Below are 6,000 nucleotides of genomic sequence, written 5' to 3' on the forward strand. Positions count from 1 at the left end.
CCTTTTTAATTCTATCAGTTATTATTAGCAGACACTGGTCTTATTTATGTGATCCTTTTGACACTTAATCCTATCTTTATGATCAATTATGAACTTAAACTGATCATTTTAACTAGTAAGATGGCATTGGTGCCTGCCAACTTAATGGGATTTGGAGTCCCATGAACGTTTCTAGTTCTACCATTAGGGGAAGTCAGAGTGAGCATGTGCTGAACTGTACATATCCTCCCTCTCTTATTCCCACTCTTATTTTTAACAGGGATCAATTTTTCAGTTAAATTTAAATACCTAAGAATACTTAATTGATACTCATAGAGAGCCTAGAAATGATGATTTTATTTTTAAATTCAGTTCTGTAGTCACCTTATTTTTTTCTTCTCACCTTTTACAATATGCAAGAAGAAGACAGGTGGCAGCTTCAGCACTCTTTCAGGAAATCTACAGATAGATCATCCAGTTCATTAGGTATTTTCATATTTTCTACCTTATTGGAAGTCCCAGTGTTGCTACATCCTGCCACTATATAACAAAGATACCCTTTTTCCTATTTCCAAGAACTTTTTCTCATTTTTCTTTAAGCTCTTTGAGGACCATCTGACTCTGATACCAGTATCTTCAAGACTCTTTTGACTTCCATCTTTTGCTTCAAAGCCCCAGTCCCATGTCATATTTACAGGTTTTTGTTACAGCTGTACTCTGCTTCCATGTAGAAATATGTTTCCATTGTAATAAATGATCCCACAACTGGGTAGGTTAGAGCAACCACATATTATGTTCGTGGATTCTGTGGGTCAAGAATTTTGTGGGAGTGACTTGTCTCTTCTTCATAAGATTTGTAAGATAGAAGACTTGAAAGTAGGGGATGGGATTCACCTGAATCTCATTGCTCCTGTGTCTGGCAGTTGATGTAAACCATTTACTGGGGCACTCTTGCTGAGGTCTTTCTGCATGGGATAGTTTCAGCTTTCTCATAGCACAGTGACTGGGTTCTAAATAAGAGTGTCCTGAGAGAGAGAGACAGAGAGATTCTGATGATAGCTAAATTTGTAACATAAACTTAGAAGTCTACCTCATTCTATTAATCAAAACAGTCACAAGATACACCTAAATTCAAAGACCCCAGTTCTTGATTGAATAATAACAGTTTTCTGGAGGAGTACATGGGAGCTGAAATAATCCTGTAGCCATTTGCAGGAATGCAGGATAGTCCTAGGAAAGTACTCCTTCAATAGATCTCTTACAGAGGCGTCATATTTCAGGGGTGGTCATTTGGAGCAGTGATCATGACTGTATCCCAAATTAGAATGCCTGGGTTTGAGATCCAGCTCCACTTCCAATTCCAGCTCTGGAACTGCTATGGGAAGCCCTTTCTAACTGTGGTCTGGAATCAGAGAGGGTTCACAGATCATCTTAAGCTGAATTCTCTCCCTGAAAATAAAGTTAGTGATGGCAAATTCAAAGATTCTGAACACTTAAGTAGAAGTGAAAAAGGACCCTAGAAAACCCCTACTAAACATCTTCTTCTGGGCTTTTCTTCTCTGATAAAGACTTCAATAGCCCTACTTGAGAGCCCAACACTGAAATACATGGCATACAGGAGCCCATATTGATTTAGTCTCTTCTAGCCTAAGTGATTGCTTGTCGCTACCCCCAGGAAATGTACAAAATGGAGATTTTATGGTTGAGTGCTGCTGGAAGGAAGGGCAGAGCTCTAAGGCTTTTCAAGAGAGGACATTTGTATCTGGTATTGGATGTATACAGAGAGCCTACTCCAATTCTAAGGAAATTGTGTTCATAGAAAACGTAGACCAACCTAGGGCAATATCCAGGTGCCCGGACTCTTCTCAATAGAAAATAAGGTCCTGGGGGGTGGGGGTGGCATTATTTTATAGCAAGTAAAGCTTCCACCTGTGATGCCAGCATCCCATGTGGACACTGATTTGCATCCTGGCTGCTCCACTTCTGATCCAACTTCCTGCTAATGGCCTGGGAAAATCAGCAGAAGATGGCCCATGTGTTTGTGCCCCTGCCACTCACATGGAAGACCAAATGAAGCCACTGGCTCCTGGTTTTGGCCTGGCTCAGCCCTGGTTGTTGTGGCCATCTAGGGAGTAAAGCAGTGGATGGAAGATCTCGCTCACTCGCTTGCTCGCTCTCTCTCTTTGACTTTCAAAAAAATAAATAAATCCTTAAAAATAGAAAATAGGGCCCTAAATTAGTTTAGCTCCAACAAATGACCCTCCCCACTGTCCTTTTCAGATGAAGACACAATGGACACTGCACCACAGGTTCCATTCCCAGAGGAAAGAACTGTTGTCAGCTGCTTTGGCTGATCAATGATTCACTCCTTCTGGGACAGGGAGTCCCTTAGGTTTCCTGGAAAGCAGAGTGTCATAAATAAAAGTACTATTATAAAAAAAAGGGGGGGAGGGGGGCTGGCACCGTGGCTCACTTGGTTATCCTCTGCCTGTGGCACCAGCATCCCATATGGGCACCGGGTTCTAGTCCTGGTTGTTCCTCTTCCAGTCCGGCTCTCTGCTGTGGGCCAGGAAGGCAGTGGAGGATGGCCCAAGTGCTTGGGCCCCTGCACCCGCATGGGAGACCAGGAGGAAGCACCCAGCTCCTGGCTTCGGATTGGCGCAGCGCCAGCCATAGCGGTCCTTTGGGGGGTGAACCAAGAGAAGGAAGACCTCTCTCTCTGTCTCTCTCTCACTGTCTAACTCTATCTGTCAAATAAATTAAAAAAAAAAAGTACTATTAGGTATTGATCTCTCTAGGCCGTTTCTTCCCCTTTCTTTTTTTTAACATGGGATTTTTTTTTCTTTTGATTTTTTAAAAATTATTCTGATCTCCTTCCATCATTGTAGATTAGTTTATCATTTAGCCATAGGTTTCCAACATAACCTATTCTGGACCCACCTGAAGGTAATGCATGTTATCAAGAGATCCTAGAGCTGAATGTAATAACTGGCCTAGAACCTGGGGAAGGAGGGAGTTCGGAGTTGCACTGTTGTGGGTGGTAACAATAATGACATTGTATAAGCAGGAGAATATGTGAATGGATATTGAACAGTCAGGAAGATTGTAATGGATAACAGCTATTGTTGCCACCTAACATCCCAAGTTTCCTTTACAAAATCTTTCTTCCTCTGAGCTTGATCCAAACAGTTCCAGTGGGGCAGAACCTATTCCTCTCCAGTTTGGCTGGCACATAATCCAGACCTGGTGTTTAGAGCTATTCCATCCACCTGGTTCAATGAAAAGTTTGGGAAAGTTTACTTGATCCAAGTCAGATCAATAAAGTCAGCCACAGATTTTTTTGATGGAATGGTTGGGAAAGTGGTGGCTCATAGAATGCAAGTTTGCAGTACTTGGGGACTAGGCTGCCACCATTTCTGAGAGAGAATATCTGAGAATGAATGCTTGAGCAAAGGAAAGCAGATAAGACAGGATCCCATTGTGGGGAGCAACTCGGACTAGACTGTTACTGGAATTAAGACTTATTCTATGCATCTGCTCTCCTACAATATGGCGCTGGGAGAGGAGGATACAGCTTCTACACAGCTGCCTCCAGTTCAACCAATAAACAGCAGGACCTGCTCCTGATTGCAGGAGAGCAGCGTACTCGGCGTGTGGGTAGCAGAGTTGGGATTGGTGGAAGAGGACTATAAAGGAGGAGAGAGACAACATGCACCAGGAACATCTAAGAGGAACACCTGAGGAACACCTGTGCAGCCCCCGAGAAGCCCCCGAGAGAGCCGGCCGGCGGTGTGCCGCTCCCCCGCGGAAGTGGGGAAAGTGGCAGGGGGAACTGCCCTTCCACGGAGGTGGAAGGAACGGTAGCCAACCCGGGAAGAACCAGCAGCAAACCCGGGGAGGGCCGAGCAGATGAAAGAACAGCACAGGGTCCTGTGTCGTTCCTCCGCGAAGACGGGGAGCGACATAATGGTGCCGTGACTTGGATATGAAGCCTAGGCAGGGCTTAGTGTCGTTCCTCCGCGAAGAGGGGGAGCGACAACCCATGAAAGTCCTTTTTGCTTAGTCATTTGGAATAGGACATTTGTCTGGGGCCCTATACCTTGTGAACACTCTCCTTTTAGCTAGGAAGTTTCTTTCCTCCCCAAACTAGACCTCAGAAATTAGGCTTCCCTAGACTCCTTTGCAGCTGGATACAAGTATGTTTCCCAGGCCCCACCAGACACCCTTATGAAAATTCCTTTGGGAAGAGACCAATGTGAGGAAGAAGTACCACGTGGAATCCATTTTTACCAGTGAGAGTGACACCACTGCCACTTGGTCTTCAGACGTGGCACTGCTGAGCTCCTGGTAGCAGAGCTGACGGTAGCAGCACATCAGTAAAGTTCCAGCTGGCAATGCAAAATGTAGCCTTGGGTGCTAGGAATGCGGCAGCCGGCAGTGTCATCAGGCTAATTCTGAAGCCTGTTTGAGTTGTGTCCTGAATCTTTAGAATCCCATTCTTCTCAGCTTAACCAACTAGTTAGGTTTCTATCACTTCTCGTATATACATATGTATATATATGAGATTTATTTATTTTTTTGAAAGTCAGAGTTACAAGGGGACAGAGACAGAGACAGAGAGGAAGATCTTTCATCTGCTGGTTCACTCCCTCCAAACGGCCACAGCAGCCAGGGCTGGGTCAGGCTTAAGCCAGCGGCCAGGAGCTTCCTCCGGGTCTCCCTCATGTAAGCATGGACCCAAGCACTTCGACTATTTTCAGCTGCTTTCCCAGGCAAATCATCAGGGAGCTTGATTGGAAGTAGAGCAGCCAGGACTCTGTGAAGTACACATTATTAATCTCATTCCACAGGTGAAAAATAGGTTTGGTGATGTTGCCCAAGGTCAAACAGCTAATACTTCCTAGCTAGGAGATAGAATTTCAGTCTTGTTCCTTTTTTAACCTCTGAAGTTGGTGCTTCCATAATGTGCCATTTGAAACAGGCTTTCAGAAATCATCTTGTGGCAGATAGAACAGATTGGCTTCCTCAGGATTCATTCCAAGCTTCTTCTAGTGGGCCTGCCCATAGCACAGAGCATAGAAAGCTGCAAGTTAAATTTCTCAGACTCCTCGTGAGTAGGAATGTGACTTAAGCTAAACCAATTAGATGTACTTGTATAAAAATTGGATTTAGTACAAAGTAGGGAAGAAGGTAGTGCCAGGGCCTTCATTTGGTAGAAATCAAGTACAGCATGATTTGGGGCCAACAGTTGAAGCTACGGCTTTTTAATTCTTGAACTCTAGCAAAGTCGTGCGGTCTTAGAGCTGGGGGGTGGTGCAGTAGCTTCTTGGTTCTTGAGTTTCTTGACTGTTGCAGAACTAGTTCTCTAAACAGGCAGCTCTGTGGCTGTGTTATGGAAGCATTCCTGGAGGCTCAGGTTCTCTAGCCCTGTAACTGTGGGCATCTCATTCCCTGCATCCAATGCTTTCCTGCCTGAACTGTTAGAATGGTTTCTATTATCTGCTTCATATCCTAATGCAAGCACATATATAGGTCAAGTAATATATAACCAAGCAGCAATACATAGAGATTCTCATCTTTTCTGAGTTGCAACCAAGAAAAGAAAAAGGATGCATTCAGGGTGAATTCATATTTTTCAGTCATAAGCACCATGGCCTTTTCAGTCCTGCCACACTTGTAATCTTAAAAAACTGAGACTATCAATCAGGTCACTAGCAGAGAAGAGATGACTTGTTCACATCAGATAATTTGAGGAGACTTCAATAAAGATTAATTTTTAAAGATGTGGACAGGGCGTAGAGAACCACATGTTTACACAATGTCTCTAGACCTGAAGCCCAAGCACAGAAAGCCATTATGTAAACCTAGAGGCAGTTGGCCAGAGTGGATGCCTTAAAGAAGCAGTGATCTGTGGCTGGACAGTGCCACCTGCTCAGGGCCATGTCACAGGCTGGGATCAGGAAAGACTCATCCTCATACTCTGTCCACTTCTCAACCTCCTGTTTATTCACTGAACTCATG

Source organism: Oryctolagus cuniculus, chromosome 12 (assembly GCF_051225735.1).
Source record: "Oryctolagus cuniculus isolate XC-2025 breed Fujian yellow rabbit chromosome 12, ASM5122573v1, whole genome shotgun sequence".
In the NCBI taxonomy this organism is placed as follows: domain Eukaryota; kingdom Metazoa; phylum Chordata; class Mammalia; order Lagomorpha; family Leporidae; genus Oryctolagus; species Oryctolagus cuniculus.